This window comes from Cajanus cajan, chromosome 6 (assembly GCF_000230855.2).
Source record: "Cajanus cajan strain Asha chromosome 6, NIPB_CcT2T_4, whole genome shotgun sequence".
In the NCBI taxonomy this organism is placed as follows: Eukaryota; Viridiplantae; Streptophyta; class Magnoliopsida; order Fabales; family Fabaceae; genus Cajanus; species Cajanus cajan.
The window spans coordinates 25,129,627-25,146,909 of NC_138522.1; the positions used below are offsets into that span (position 1 = coordinate 25,129,627).

The 17,283-nt window shown below is 36.1% G+C and overlaps 1 long non-coding RNA gene across 2 annotated transcripts; it reads right to left on the bottom strand.

Annotated features, from left to right (window-relative positions):
• Window positions 1–488: 488 nt before the first annotated feature.
• LOC145959012 (uncharacterized) lies at window positions 489–2,807 on the bottom strand. 2 transcript variants are annotated; one of them, XR_014434624.1, is made up of 5 exons: window positions 2,328–2,807; window positions 1,685–1,738; window positions 1,403–1,480; window positions 819–1,329; window positions 489–718 (listed from the first exon to the last, which is right to left on the bottom strand). It is a non-coding gene; the product is annotated as an uncharacterized LOC145959012 (long non-coding RNA). The 2 variants fall into 2 exon arrangements; XR_014434623.1 differs by having other exon boundaries at window positions 492–718; window positions 819–1,313; window positions 2,328–2,806.
• Between the last annotated feature and the right edge of the window lie 14,476 nt (window positions 2,808–17,283).

The following is a 17,283-nucleotide window of genomic DNA, read 5'->3' on the forward strand; positions in this document are numbered from 1 at the left end:
AAATGAAAGACACCAAACCTCCAAAAGAAATTCAGATCACGGTACAACTTCACAATGACTAAGAAACATGAATCAAACAATAAAATTAGACATACAACTTATAAGGAATATAATTGAATATTCCTTATATCTAATAATAATAGTAATTAAAAGCAACTAATAATGGAACTAGCTAATAGTAATCCACCTACATCTTAAAATGGCTAATTCAAGTGCTTATAAACTAAAATAAAATATATTAATTATAAAATTTATTGAAGAATTAAGAATCTTATCATAAACTAAAGTCATCTAGATAATTTATGCACAATGGATTGGGTGTTAGCAGCTGCATTGACATGTCTAATTTCTGATAATTAACATGGCTAAAATTAACCCAACAACTTTCTTACAAAGAATTGCTACTAATACTGTGAAGGCCTTATAGTTACCGTCGAGTTTGTGTGTTAATAATCAGACAGTTTCACCAACACAATAAAACAGCAAGAGACGAATAATAATAAGAATATAGAGCAAATAATATAATGGATTAAAAAATAAAATATAGTTTCAGGAGCATTGACTTGAACTGATTAACCTGTGCGGAATCAGAAATCAACAGCAACACAAGATCACTGCCGGAGATAGTTTCATATATGTCACCTAGAGTCCCATTCTCCTCAGAAAATCCAGCTGCCCGAGCTTCAGCAAAGGAACGAGAACCTTTCCTGAGTCCAATCTGCGTTTTAAAACAAAAAAACATTATTAAACCGCAAAACACTAATCAACAATTTCAGCATACATTCTATAAAAGAAACCAAACCAAACCAAAATCACACCTTGACCACAATATCAGACTTGGCTTCAGCAAGCGAGTCCCTTAGATTTTGAGCCTGAGCAGGTCCCTGGTAAACACAGTCACACGTCAACAATCATATCATAGATAGTAAGTGAGTCATAATGAAAACAAAACAAAACAAATACCAAGTCATAACATAAAAGCGCATTTCCAAACAAGATACGCAATATATTGAACATTTCAGAGAAACCATAAACCATATTGAACAAAACATTCCTTATGTCATCTTTATCAGTCTTCCAATAAAAACTGGAAAACATGTATAACACTCATTGAGTTACTAACAACAGTATCAAAAGTTTCTACGACAGAGTTTAAACAAGTGTCTATGCAGAAAACAAGAACACATCCTCTCACAACAAAGGGCCAATTTAATTGTACAAAAAAATAGCAACAAACCAGTGTATGATATCACTGGACCTGAAACAGTTGCCATTTTTACTTTCATTCGCATGCTCTCATTCACATGCTCTACCTGACACAGGTATTCACTGATTTCAGAAAGATTATTGTTTTCATCATCATGATGAACCAACTGTAAGGGAAATTGTGGATGGAATTTACCTGCCAAGTATCATAAGCTGCATTGAGAAGAAACAGTGGTGTCCTAACACTGGCAATTAAGTGCTGAGGAAAATAGCACTGTGAATAGAATACCAAAAAGAAAAATATGAGATGCCTCTGCATCGGAGATAATAATAATAATAACAACAATACTAATATTTCATCTGCAAATTATGCCCATTTTAACAAAATATATCTCCTCTCAAGATCAAAATTACAATTTGATTATAGTCATACTTGTTGTGTAATTTTACAATCTTAAATGACAGTAAAAGTAGTTACCAAAATTGGATTGAGGTGACTGGTACAACTCCTTGGAAGGCTCTTTTGAACTCCCTGCCAAGCAAAGATACATTATTAATTTTAGATTTTTGTTGTTGTTGTACATGCATGCCTTGCTAATAATCAAGTAATCAGAAGTTATTGAAATCACCCTGCCATGAAATTGAAATAAATTTCCACAATACGGTGATTATCCAATTACAAGGCATTATTACATATTTATATCTTTACTGTTCCTTTCTTCAATTGGAGGAGCAAAGCTAAAGTCTCAAATTGATCGGTCGATATGAATTCCCATAGAATCATATGATACTATTATTGATTGTTCTCATATTCAGTAATGAAGAAACTCAGATTTCTGATTTACACTTTAGTAGCGGATTTTGTATATGCTACAAATGTTGTTATGGTTGTACTAAGGCAATAAAATATTTTTTCCAACATACAACCAATTTGAGATAGCCTCTTAACCACCATTAAAATTTGTTATTATTTGTGGTTCAGGTCTGAGAAATGATTGTTTGAGCCTAGTTCATCACTTTTTTTTTCTTCCATCAAGTTAACTGATTCACCATATTTTACAATATCTAATAGTAAATAGAATCAAAAGACAGCATCAAGAAACATTCAAATGAGAAAAGACCTGTAAGGTCACCACACTTCCGAACAAATTCCTTAAGCTGCGACGACCAGATACATCAACGCTGCAAGGATTGGAAGAATAGGAAAATGGTTGTGATTGATTATATAAAGTATAACCCCTAATAACCGTGATATTCCTATGTTGATAGCAATTATTGAAAATCAGAGAATAAGATCTTCTCTGATTATTGATTATTGAACAACTATGATAGGAAACCTAAATGCCGCACCTGACTCTTGCTTTTTCCTCCTGGAAGTCGAATAAGAAGTAATGAGGAGCTACTTCTTCTTTTTCCCGCTTCTATAGTTATACTTCGTCCCTGTTAGGGTAGGGAGTGGTCGAATCGCAGCATTAGGAAAGTGTGAATTCAATGAGCTACGTGCAGTACGATGTGGTGAAAGAGGTAACGAGAGAGAGAGAGGAAGTGCGAATATGAATCCAAGAGAGAGAAAGTGTGCGAAAGTGATGAAAAAGTGTGAATTAGCACATGGGTTCTAAAAATTTTAAAAATCTGAATCTGAACAGAGGTTGGTAAATTTAAATTAATATAAATTATATTTAATATATATTTAAAAAACTATTCTTTAATTAAAATTTATTATTAATTTATTAAAAAATTTCAATGAGCAGGAAAATTTGTAGGAAAATTTTCCTATGATTTTTCCTATAATTCATCAAAATATTATCTATTAATTATATTTGCAACAAAACAAAACTTGTAGGAAAAAAAAATTTTACAATTTTTTTTTAAATTTTTTATCTGCAAAAAATACTGTTTATATTAAATGTGGTTGCAATAAAATTTGTAGGTATTTGTTGCAAATTTATTTTCGCAAAAATTTTGGCAAGAATCTCCTGCAAATTTTAATTTGTAAAAATTTTCACAAAAATTTTATATAATATTTAATTTGTAAAAAGAATCGTAAATATTTCGTGGAAAATTCTTTTCGTAGGAAAATCCGCAAAAAAAGAGCATATTTCTAGTAGTGATTACTCTCTAGGTATTATTTTCTTTGATAGTTGTTGAAGGAATATGTATGGTATCATGATATTTTTGAGTTGTTAGGCAATGCAAGGATAAAAACTGATTTTGTCATGATGTTCTGAGATGTTGTCATGTACATGCTATATGGATTAAATTGTGATTGATTCGTACATGCTTAGGGATGATACATATCGAATGTTTGAAGTAGGTATTCTAATATGATTTGTTATGTGTGTATGTTGATACGAGGATTAATTAGTGGATATTTGTGTGTTTAGTAAGGTTGACCTCAAGGTGTGATATCATCAGATTGGAGTTGAGATTGAGGATTTATCCAAGACAACTTTAGGCCGTTATCTAAGTATGATTTTTGGTTGTATGAAGTGAGTTTTCTAGGTCTTTTAAATTTTAGTGGATGTATAACATAGGTCTATCTAAGGTAGAAGTTGTACTTAAGTGAGAGATACCAAAGTCAGTTAGTGAGGTTAAGAGTTTTCTTAGATTAGCTTATTATTATAGGAGAGTTATTGAGGAAATTTCTAAGATAGCATTACCTTTGACTAGATTGACCAGGAAGAGAAAGTTGCCTTTATGTGGGATAATAAGTGTGAGAGTAGTTTCCAAACTATAAAGGAAAGATTGACTAGTGTTAATACTACTAGATTCTAGTAAGTCTTTTGTGATATATAGTGATGATTCTCAGATAGGTTTGGATGGAGTGTTGATGCAAGAAGGAAAGGTAGTAGCTTATGTTTCTAGGCAATTGAAAATTCATGAGAGGAATTACCTTATCTATGACCTTGAGTTAGCAGTTATGATATTTACACTAAAATTTGAAGACACTACCTATATGATTCTAAGCTTGAAGTATTTAGTGATCGTTAGAGCCTTAAATATCTTTTGATCAAGGGAGATAGTTGAAATTTCTTAAGGACTAGGATTTTAATCTTAGTTGTTATCTAGGTAAAGCCAATTTGGTGACCGATGCTTTGAGTATGTGACCTTTATATTTACCTTTCCTTATGATTAGAGAGATGGATCTTTTAGTTCAAATTAGGGATTTAAGCTTGACTTATGAGGTTACCCTTAGTAGTGTGAGACTAAGTATGACTCGAGTAACCAGTGGATTGTTAAAGGAAAATTGGAGGAACATAATTAGTTGATTCATTTTGGTGATAAGATATGAGGTTATAGGACAAGGTAATGGAGAAAAGTTTTCCTTGGGTATAGATAAAGTGGTAAGACTTTGAGACTGAGTATGTGTACCTAGTGAACTTATGCTTAGGTGTTTGATCTTTGGAAAGGATCATAGGAGTAAAACTAATGATATGGCAAACGCTTTGAGTAGGATTCTCATTCACCTATCATCTTTGATGATTTAAGGGTTAGATTTGATTGAAGAGTTAGAAACTTAAGCATGATGTGTGAGCTCACCCTTAAGAGCATGATGTGTGAGCTCACCCTTAAGAGCATTGAATTGAGTATGTTGAAAGTGACTAGTGAATTAATGGATGAGATTAGAGAAGCCTAGGAGTTAGATCCTTTCTTAGTGAACCAAGTGGAGAGGATTGGTAGGGAGATAGATAGCCCTTTATGAGTTGAAGTTGATGGTGTTTTGGGGTTCATTGATAGGATCTATGTACCTAGTAATCTTGAATTTAGGAAGATGATCTTAGAGGGAGGACATAAAAGTATTCTTAGCATTCATTTAGGAGCTACTAAGATGTATTAGAGTGGCTCAGCGGAAGCGTGGTGACCTATGGTGAAGAAAGGAGTAGAGGAATTTGTGTACTCATGTGTAGTATGCCAGAAATCTAAGGTGGGAACACTAGAAGTTTTTAGGATTTTTATAGCCTTTAGATGTCCTAGTTTGGAAGTGAGATTCTATGAACTTAGTTGTAGTTTTGCCTAATATGCTTAAGAAATTTGATCTTATTTGGTTAGTGGATAGACTCACCAAGGTGGCTCACCTTACCCTTGTTGATATTAGATATTCTTTAGAGAGATTGATAGAGATGTACTTCAACAAGGTAGTGAGGTTACACAATATATTTTTACTAGTATAGTTTCTGATGGGGAATATTTAGGAAAGTGCTACACGAGAATTAGAAAGAAAGATGCGAGAAGTCTACCCATTTCTGTTGCATGTAAATTTCGGGGACGAAATTTCAAAAAGGAGGGGAGAATTGTAACATCCCGAATTTTCTACTAGTATAATAGGTTAATTATTGTTCATTTTTATATTTATGGAGGTTATTTTCTTATAGATATTTTAATGGGTTTTATAGAATGTTTTAAAGGATTTTTAATAATTATTAGTATTTTAACAATGAATATTTATGAAAATTATTTTTGTAATATTTTAATTTTTAGTAGCCCAGAATGGGCCGTTCTCAAACTGGAACAGGCCATTCCAAACTACGAAAATGACCTATAAAGCCTATGTTGGAACGGGCCGTTCCAACACAAAATTTTATGACTAAAACTTAAACCCAAAACGGGTTGTTCCGATTTGGGAACGGGCTGTTCCAATCATGGCCATTGTGGGTAAAATGTAAATTCTGAACCTGTCGTTCTAGTTTTGGAACAGGCCGTTCTGGATATGAAATTTACGCATGATAAATGATTCTAGAATGGAAAGTTTCGGATTTGAAATGGACCGTTCTGGCCACTCCTGATGCCTATAAATAGAATGCTCCGACACTCCCAAAAGCACATTTTTTACTTCTGACCTCTTTTTTCTTCTACACTCTTTGAAAAGACCAAGGGAGAACCTAGAGGAGGGGACTAGCAAGATCTAGCTTTAGTTTCAGCTCCTACTTATCCAGGTAAGGCGGGAGTGAGAAACCTCGCTTTGGGTGTAGGAATATCTGTTGGGTAGTGGGATTGGACCCCAATCCTATGTTTGTTGTATTTTTTTTGTATGTTCATGTGAAGGGTTTTCCCCAATTGTATCTATTTCGCCTATTGGTTTCTTATATGTAATTAACCGTATGATTTGAGATCTCTATGGGTTCCTATAGGAAACCTGAGGGAATGCATTGGTGATTGTAAGAGAAGATGGTTTGAAGAGGTAATTGTATGAGTTAATTGTATTATTTTAAATGTTTATTGTATGAATTAGAGTGCTCTGTGGGTTCCTGTGAAAACCCTATGAGAAACAGGCAAATTTTAAATGTTTTCTGTTTTATTCCTTGAGTTTTCTATTGTGTTCCTTGATGTTTATTATGGAGTATGAACATGTGTTTAATTTCGCAAATAGATGAGTTTTGATATGAATTAAAGTGCTCTGTGAAAATTTTGAAAAAGATGTGATAATGTGATATGACGTGATAATGTGATATGACAATGAGATGTGATAATGTGATAATGTGATATGACAATGAGATGTGATAATGTTATATGAGAATGAGACATGAAAATGTGATATGAGAAAAACATCGAGTCTTGATTGACATGCATCATGTGCATAAATGTTTTTAAGGGTACGATATGGAATACACCGCCAGAGAAGGCCCCCTAGTGTAAAAGCTTTGGGGATTAATTAGTCCTTGGGGATAGCTCGGTTTGGAAGTCCCAGTCTCGCCCATTGTGTGCCTGGGATGTATCTTGTGCGGCTTAGCTATCTCGACGAGACTCTAGTAGTATGTCCTTCTAGTGAGAGTGCGTAGAGGGTGTGACCTGACATGTACTCCTAGACTACTCTTCGTGTATTGCTAGTGGTAATATCTCATGTGATATGTTACTGACGCCACATGCATGATAAAATGTAGTCTGTGTCCATACATGTGCATTTTAATGTTATATGAAGAATTGATATATCTTGGATGAGTGAGATGTGATGTTATTATTAATTTATCTATGTTATACCTACTTTGTTTGTGTTTGGCTATCCGGTGTATATTTCTACACTGTGAGCCAGAGTGAGATGTTTCTCACTCCCTTTTCTCCTGTTATTTTTCTTTGACTGTTATACAGGTAATCATCAGCGTGAGACTGAGGATGTTGGTGATGAAGCTTAGGCTTCTATATTGGGCTTTGCTTTGATAGGACATGTGACATCGGGGCATAGATAGTATTAGTTTAAGATGTTCTTATTAAATTATTTTGGAAAAGTCAGTTTTATTTCTTTGTAATTTTACCAACATATTATTTGGATTAAGTTTATGAATGTGGGCTCTTTACCCTTACGTGGTTGGAAATTTGGTTTTTAATGATGAAAAATTTTATTTTTTTATAATTACTGTATATGTATGTTGGGGTAGAGGGTGTCACATCTAGAATGCCAACGGTTGAATTGTGGATATGCTATGATATTGTGACATCGGGACAGAGGAATTATAGGACATGGATTTTATTTGTATATGGAGTTGTACTTATTATTTTAAAAACATTTTGTAACCTCTTAAGTTTTACTTTCCATGTTTTATTTTCAATTATTTTGGATATTGAAGAATATTTGTGAAGGTTTTTATGTGAACCCTTTTACCAATGTTGAAAAACTTATTTCCTTAATTTAATTACATTATTACGATATATGTGTTGGGGTAGTAAGGGTGACACAAGTGTACCGTCTTGGTCAGAATTCGATCTGACCCCGCTACATGGGCGCACTTGGTTAGAATCCGATTTGACCCCTCTACATGGGTGAACTCAGTCAGAATCCGATCTTACCCTTTTTGCATAGGTGCGTTGGCTCGGTCAAAATCCGATCTGATCTTCCCACGTAGATATTGATCAGATATCAAGGATAAAATCATATCTTTAATGACCAAATATTCCTAAATAAAGTCGTCATAAAAATCTCCGCATTCATGAGGCCCATGGTGAAGAAAGTATAAGACTTGAAACCCTAGAGTTAGGAAGGCAGATTACACATTACTCACTCGAATGCTCTATCTTAGGAAGGTTGACCTAGGAAAAGAACCCTATACGCCCCCTTGGCCGGAACACATGTAAAGTTGTTTCTTTTGCTTACAACTTCACATACTCATTATATAGAGTATGCAACTTATGTTTCACAACTTTCAACTTTGCTTGGCAAGCTATTGGATCAAGACCAAACTTTGTATAACAAAACTTCAAAAATTCAACCTTACGTTGAGGTTCTAGAATTCACCCAAACGAAAGCACAATGCTACAATCACTCCAATATTTATCAAATTTTCCCTTTATTTCAATTACCATAGCTATAATTGTCCTATCTTCATTGCTTAAACTTTTAAATCAACGAACATTCAATTTTCCTCACTTGCATGAAATACAAATTAGACATGGGATAAAAGGAACCATGTAGATGCCTAATTTCGTCCAGGGGAATACAAACAAGAAAATGGAATTCCACTATCAAAGAAAAAGAGTTCCCAAGTATAGAAACAACATGACATGACATCAGAAGGCCTAAAGCCCAACAAAAGACTGATTTAGTAATCCAGAACGGGCTGTTCCCAATCCAGAATGGCCCGTTCCCAAACTGGAACGGGCTGTTCTCAAGCTGGAACGACCCGTTCCCAACATGAAGCAGGTCATTCTTAAACTAGAACGGGTCGTTCCAAACTACCAAAAAGGCCTAATACCCTAGTTTGGAATGGGCTGTTCCAGCATAGGTCGTTATGTGTTAAACTCAACTCTAGAACGGGTCATTTTGGTTTGAGAACAGACCGTTCCAGATACAAAATTAACATATAACGAAAGAGTCCAGAACAGGTCGTTCCGGATCTGGAACAGGCCATTCTAGCCACTTCTGATGTCTATAAATAGCATACTCAGGCATTGTTCTCAGGGCCAGAAAATTCATCCAGAACTCCATATAACTGGAAATTTTTTCCTCTCTCTCTCTCTTTTTTTATTTCTTGATATTTGTGAGGTATTTGTGTAGTGTGAAAGGTTGCCACAAAGCACCTAAAATCTCCATAGTTGAAGATCTATCTAATAAAGCTTGCTACAAGGTATTACTCATCAATCTCTTGCTCAATCTTTCGCCTCTTTTATTTCAAATATTTCTATAATAAACACAACCATGTAGACATCTTAGGGTTAATTGTGAAATTTAAATTTCATGTAAATAGCCATTAATAAAGGTGAACAAATATTTAAACTATTAATTCTTATCGTGTTATCTTCATCATAGGGTACCGTTTTAGGGCGTTGTAGGGGTGCTTAATACCTTCCCTACACGTAATCAATCCCCGAACCCAATTTTGGTTATCAAGGCCATTATTGGACTTTTAAAAACCTTTTCTTTTTCCAATGTTTTGAGTAAAACATTGATGGCAACTCCATGAACCTATTTTCAAAACTATTAATTAGGGATTAGTCTAGTCTCCGGGCATTTCAAAATTGATGAGATTAGCATAATAACAATTATATTTTAAATATCTCATCCCCTTCACTTGTTTGTTTTACTTGTATGGCTTTAATATCTCTTTGCCTGTTTAAATTCCGCATCTGTTTGAATAAAAAAATTGTACACAAACCTTTACACACAACAGTCCCCCTACACCCGGGGGCATGAGGGTATTAAACATAGGGAGTGATTGACGTACGACCGGCCCAAGTTTGGCCTTGGAGCCTGCAAGCCTTGTCGAAAATCACACTCAAGGTGATAACCGATTACTCTAGCCCGAAATACTACGATAGACCTTAGAGTTTGCCAGGTGACGGCAACAGAGATACTGGGTCCCTATAATGGGGGCACCTTGGGGGCCTTAAGACCAATGAGATTAGAATTGTCCTATACAACGTACTTTTCTTACAGGGACCACAGACCAAGGATTTGAACATGACTGTGCGCGGGTGTACATTTGTTTGAGCATATGCGTGTTGCATTTGTTGTGTTCTCTTTTTGTTCATTTCAAATAGAAAGTAATTATAGACAAACAAACAGATATCAATAAAAAAAACTAACATTCTTCTATATACCCTAGATCTAAAGCATCATATAGGATAGTTTGTTTCAAAAAACAAAAACAAAAAAAATATATAGCAAAAATCATACATCATAACCTTTAGTAAAAAATGATAAAATTTAGGCCGAAAATAAACATCATGCATCTCGTAGGATAGTACATTAACATACATTCATTAGAAATGGAAGACACATATAATAGTATGCCAAGATATTTTCTAAACAAGAATCAATGAAAATGATATTCGTTGAATTTCTCAAGTATCTTTGCATCCTATTTTACGTTTCATATAGATAACACGCCTTCCTTATAAATAATAAATAATAATAAAAAGGGAAACCTTATTTGTGCGTGTTAACCGGATAATGGAAATTACTGTAATAAAATGCGAACTTGACACATCAAATCAGGGAACACTTATCAGTAATTGGGGGCGAAAATGACAAATGTCGGGATAGGAGGAATGATCAAGAATGGAAGAATCCTTGCTTCTAGGGACTTACAAGACAAAACCCAATTGAAGAATAAAGGCATTGCATGATGAGGACCCACTAGGACGAAAACCCGCATGGGGCGTTCTAGGAAAAAATTAGGGCAAAGAAAAAAGAATCAAAATCCTGATAGGATACGTCCTATGCAAAATCTAGGGATATATAAAAATAAAAAATGCTTGCTCGAGTTGAAAACCGTAAGGTGGCTCGAGTATTCCCTTTGAGAAGAAAGACTCTACAAAGGTTTTATTTCGAATCCAAAGCACCAAGCAAGTAGAAGGATGTTTCTAAAAAGATCCGATCAACCATGACTCCTTAGGGGGCAGCCTCTGTCAATCTCTTTGTGTACGAATCACAAACTCGGGGCATGCCTGGGCCTCCAAGCTTTGCTAAAAGGGAACGTGTAAATTGGAAGTATTGTTTTAATGCCATAACACTCTTTCATTTCTCTTCTCTCTGAATATTCACTCTAGGCCTCATCCTTTAACCCCAAATAAACAATGCTTATTTGCAATAGAAATGTTATTTGGAGAATAACATGGAAAGGGTAAGAGAGAAGTAATCACGTGAATCCAAACATGAATAGGGTTTGACAAAATAAAGACATCCCATACCTCACGAGTGCTGCAAAAAGTGAAGGCCCGGCAGGAAACCCACTAAGGGGGCTACGCAAAAGTTAGGGCAAGATCCACTAGGCGACCCACAAGTAAAAAGGGGTAACCTAGGCAAAAGTAAGGATCAAAAGAAAAATGTCCGCTAGGGAACACACCTCAAGTAACCTAGGCAAAAGTTAGGATGTCAAAGCAGCAACCCGAGTCGAAAATGGAAAGGCGGCTCAAAGGGATCATCCAAGCAAAGCACAACCCTGGGTCATCACTCCACTTTTCAAAAATGATTAAAACATAACGATAACTTCCTTGTAGCAAATATGTTTTGTTTAATAGCCATAAACTCCAAAGCTTGCCTTGGCCAACCATTCTTCTAAAAAACCCCTTTTGAAAAAAAATCTCTTCTAACAATCCTTTTGAAAAAAATACAAACATCCCTTCTTTCTTTTCTCTTAACCCTTATGGCATTAAAATGGTACCGAAAAGATACAAAGAAAATGCATAGTGAATACTTGCAGAAGGAAGGCCGAGATGTCCTCGAAAGGAGTTTGAAGACACTTGACTACACATCGATTAGATAATCAAGGAGCCACTAAAACCTTGAGTTCAAAGGAACATATCCTAGAAATAATAAAAAATGGCATGGATAGAAAGGAATCGTCAACATTAACCTTAATGCGTACAACTTAATTTCCCGACATTAAAAATAAAAATAAAAATTTGAATTGCATGTTTAGGAACAAACACATGAGCATAAATTGCATCGCATGCATATAAGGTAGGGGCATATGGAAGGGCGTTACACAAAAAAAGAGGAATAAATAAAAATAATAATTCATGTCTTGCATTTTTATTGCATCCATACATCCATGCATTATACTCTCTATAGATCAGAGGGAGTCATAGAGGTCAAAACACTCGCAAGCAGCTCAACAGCCAAGCAAGAGCCCTAACTAACAAAAATGATAAAGAATACTAGAAAATCCCCAATCTGGGGATCCATCACAAAACAAGGGGGCCAGGACCCCCTCACAACAAAGATCAGTTTAGATACTTCAGCATGGCCGAACGAGTTCACACTCGATCATCAACAAAAGACAGTCATCACAATACTCACATGGTAGGGGGCAACACCATAATCCCTGTCAGTCATCTACTTCTCTACCCATCAACATAGGGGCACATCAAGCACCTCCTACCCAACATCCTTGGGGCAACATCTACAACAAATCAAGAAAACTAATGAGGGCACCAACAATTTCCTCAAAATACAACAAAGGTTTGGAGAGACGATACTCACATCCCAATCTGGTATACAACAAAGCCATGAGGGAAAGATCTGGAGAGACGGTACTCACATCCCAATCTGGTATACGACAAAGTCGTGAGGGAAAGGTCTAGGGAGATGGTACTCACCTCCCAATCTGGTATATGACAAAGTCGTGAGGGAAAGGTCTGGAGAGACAGTACTCACTTCTCAATCTGGTATACGACAAAGCCGTGAGGGAAAGGTCTGGAGAGACGGTACTCACATCCCAATCCGGTATACGACAAAGCCATGAGGGAAAGGTGTGGAGAGACGGTACTCACTTCCCAATCTGGTATACGATAGAGTCATGAGGGAAAGGTCTAGAGAGACGGTAATCACCTCCCAATCCCGTATATGACAAACTTGTGAGGGAAAGGTCTGGAGAGACGGTACTCACCTCCCAATCTGGTATACGACAAAGCAGTGAGGGAAAGGTCTGGAGAGACGGTACTCACCTCCCAATCCAGTATACGAAAAAAGATGTGAGGGAAAGGTCTAGAGAGACGGTACTCACCTCCCAATCCGGTATTCGACAAAGCCATGAGGGACTTTAACAAGCTACAAATAAAAGAACACACTACCATGAGACAGGCAGAAGCAGTAGGAGGCGCCTACATCAAGCCAGAAGCCTAAATGGTACAAGTTTACCATCCTTGTCACCCAATGGAGCATACAACCCAACACTCAGTTGCTCTAAGGGACAAGGATATAGGTAAACACCATCTACCTGAAGGAAATGATGTGGGGGCATCCATACTATTGAAGTAAAAGAGAAGATCCGGATCTCCATCTCACTATCGCAAGAGAAGCAATTAGAGCAAATGGCATGGAGCATCTACTTGAAGACTGAAGATCAAGTGTATAGTTTGTCACCTTTGTTACCCAATAAAGTACACAACCAACACTCAACTGCTCTGAAAGAGCAAGGATACAAGCAAATCCACCTATCAAAAGGAAGCAACGTAGAAGCGCTAGCATAAAGAGAAGACCTGGAAAAAATGTTTACGTCTTTACTTGCCTTTGGAAAAGCAACACATAGCTATTCCAAAGGACAAGTAAAGAGGGGCATCTGTAGACACCTAATTTCATTCGGGGGTATACAAACAAGAAAACGGACTTCCATTATCAAAGAAAAGGAGTTCCCAAGTATATAAACAACAGGACATGACATCATAAGGCCTAAAGCCCAACAAACGACTGCTTTAGTAATCTAGAACGGGCTATTCCTAATCTGGAATGGCCCATTCCCAAACTGGAACCGATTGTTCTCAAGCTGGAACGACCTGTTCCCAAAGTGAAACGGGACGTTCTTAAACTGGAACGGGCCGTTCCAAACTACCAAAAAAGCCTAAAACCCTAGTTTGGAACGGGCCATTCCAGCATAGGCTGTTATATGTTAAACTCAACTCTGGAACGGGCCATTCTGGTTTGAGAACGGACCATTCCAGATACAAAATTAACACATAATGAAGGGGTCTAGAATGGGTCGTTCTGGATCTGGAACGGGCCATTCTGGCCACTTATGATTTCTATAAATAACATACTCAAGCACTGTTCTTAGGGCCAGAAAATTCATCCAAAACTCCTTATAGCTGGAAATTTTTTTTTCTCTCTCTCTTTTTGTATTTCTTAAGATCTGTGAGGTATTTGTGTAGTGTGAAAGGTTGCCACAAAACACCTAAAATCTCCATAGTTGAAGATCGAATAAAGCTTGCTACGAGGTATTGCTCATCAATCTCTTGCTCCATCTTTCACTTCTTTTATTTCAAATATTGCTATAATAAACACAACCATGTAGACATCTTAGGGTTAATCGTGTAATTTAAATTTCATGTAAATAACCATTGATAAAGGTGATCAAATATTTAAACTATTAATTCTTATCGTATTATCTTCAACATATGTTACCGATTTAGGGCATTGTAGGGGTGCTTAATACCTTCCTTTCACGTAATCGACCCCCGAACCTAATTTTGGTTATCAAGGTCATTATTGGACTTTTAAAAACCTTTTCTTTTTCCAATGTTTTGAGTAAAACATTGGTGGTGACTCCATGAACCTATTTTCAAAACTATTAATTAGGGATTAGTTTGGACTCCGGGCATTCCTTAATTGATGAGATTTTCAAAAGGATGTCTAAACCATAGGTCGCAAGATCAAAAATTTTCGGGTTGCGACAAACCAAATATCAATTATGTGATTTGATAGAATGGATGCAATAAATCACACATTTTTTCTCCTCTATCCCATTCTTCATTAGTAGAACAATTTACATAACACCTATCCTCAAATTCAAGAATACTAAAGGCATGTCGATATAAAGCACTCTCAAGTATCTAAAATGTGGAATTCCACCTAGTAACAACATCCAACCGTAAACCCATCTTTGTAGCAATACCACCAACTTTAGCAACTCAAGTTTTAAAAGCCCTCATTCTTCCCTCTGTCCCATTAACATACTTGATGCTTTCTCTAATTTTATGAATAACACAACTAGCAACTTTTAGCCCCTCTTCAACTATCAGGTTTAAAATGTGAGAAACACAACGAATATGAAAAAACTCACCACCATATTGTTAGGTTAAAATACGATCCTAGATCCCTCAAGTCTTAAGTTTTAATGATAACAAACATAAACCTTTTTTAGATCAATCATTTAGACAAATTTGATATCAAACGATATGTATCTTGATATTAAGTCTCACAAATGAAACATTTCATTTTATAAGATAAAATGCTCTTAAATGATATCATTTATGATGTTTGAATACTTGTCCCATACCCATCCTCGTATAAGTTGGTATTTGTCGAAACCCAAAAAATTCTGATCTTACCCATAAATGCCCAAAGACTGGACTAAACCTTCACAACTTTTACTCAAAACATCAAAAAAAGAAAAGGTTTTGATGGAGGACCATCCTTGGAGCTTCATGTGGGACCATCACTAGGCCCATGGCTAGGAGATTGGAAGAGGATAGGGGAGCTAACACCCTTAGAGACATACTTCTTATGGCTATTAATCATTCTCTTAAGCCTTGTTAGCATTGAATTTAGTTTATTCCTATTTTACCCTTGTCTTTAATTTCCTATTTTACCCTTGTATTTTGGGTACCTTAGACATAGGGTATATTTTTCTTGTATTTCCTATTTTACCCTTGTATTTTGGGGTGTCTTAGTCATAGGATTTATTTTTACTTGTATTTCTCATTTTACCCTTGTATTATGGGGTGCCTTAGATTATATGATTTTATTTTATAGCTAGGGTATTTTATTAAGGTTGGAAACTAGTCTTATACATGTTTTTTGGTGGCATTGGATTTATTTTTGGACTTGGCAAGGCTTAGGCCCAAGTGGAGGGCACCTAGGTTGCATGGTCTTATCATGCACGTAGATGTAGCTTAACCATACCCAAAGATTCCATCCTTGGCCACCAAATAGCCTCTAGGGTTAATTTAGGTTTCATTTAAAGTGCATTTGACTTGCATTACTTGGCCATGCACTCTCAAATGTAACCCTAAATACATCCTCCATTATATAAATACCATAGGCTATCATCCTTGTAAATACTTTGAGATTTATGATATTGAGAGAGTCTTTGAGCCTTAATATCCTTCCTTAGTCCTCTTGGTCATTTCGGCACCTATCCCTCTCATCTCCACCGTGAGTGTCCTCACCTTTAGGAGTGGCCTTCATCCATCAATGAAGTGAGCCAAAACCCTAGAGTACCATCTTAGCATTTCATCAAACACTTAACCTCCAACCTCCATTTTCGTCCATTTCCTCCATCAAAGACGTCCCTTAAAGTGCTTTGATCCAAGGAGTCAAGGTGTCATTACCATTGGTCTTCATTCCTCCATCAGGTTTTCAGAAATCAATTATGACCTTCATAGCCAGAATCAAGTTCGGGGGTCAATTACGTGTGGGGAAGGTATTAGGCACCCCACAATGTCCTAACTTGGTATCCTATGATAAATTTAGCATAATAATGATATAATTAAGTTTTTCCGCTTTTATTTTATTAAATATACAATAGTTTACATCATGTTAATTTAAAATACGTTTATTAGTTTATTATCTACATAGTAATCGTTCACTACATGCAAATGGGGTTGTAAAATAAAGCAAATAAAAAGGAGAAGGGAAAAAGAGAGAGAATTAGAACCTCCAAAACAAGCTTTCTATAAAAGAATCTTCACAAATGTTTATAAGGGTGCATTTTGGAAGCCTTTTACTTTACAAAAGCTTCACTATCACTCAAAAATTCACATAGAGAAGGGGGAAGTCAAATCTAACAAGTGTGTGGAAGAGTGAGCCATGGGCACGCTTATATAGGCGTTAAGGGAAGGGGAACGATCGTTCCAACATTAGAATGGTCGTTCCGCACCTCAAAATAACTCATATAATGCCTATTAAGAACGGTCGTTCCAAAACTAGGTTTAAGTTCATTTTTTCAATTGGGAATGGTCATTCCAAGGTTGGGAACAGTTGTTTCATGTCACAATTAGGGTTTTGCATGTTGTAGCATCTTTTAGGCCTCCTGGGTTCCATCTTGGTTCGTTTCCATGCCTTACTAGGGCCTTAAGGGTTACTCTCCTCTTTCCTAAGGTCTCTCGGCCTTAGTAGGGATGGCCCGGATGAAAACTAGTGTCTACAGC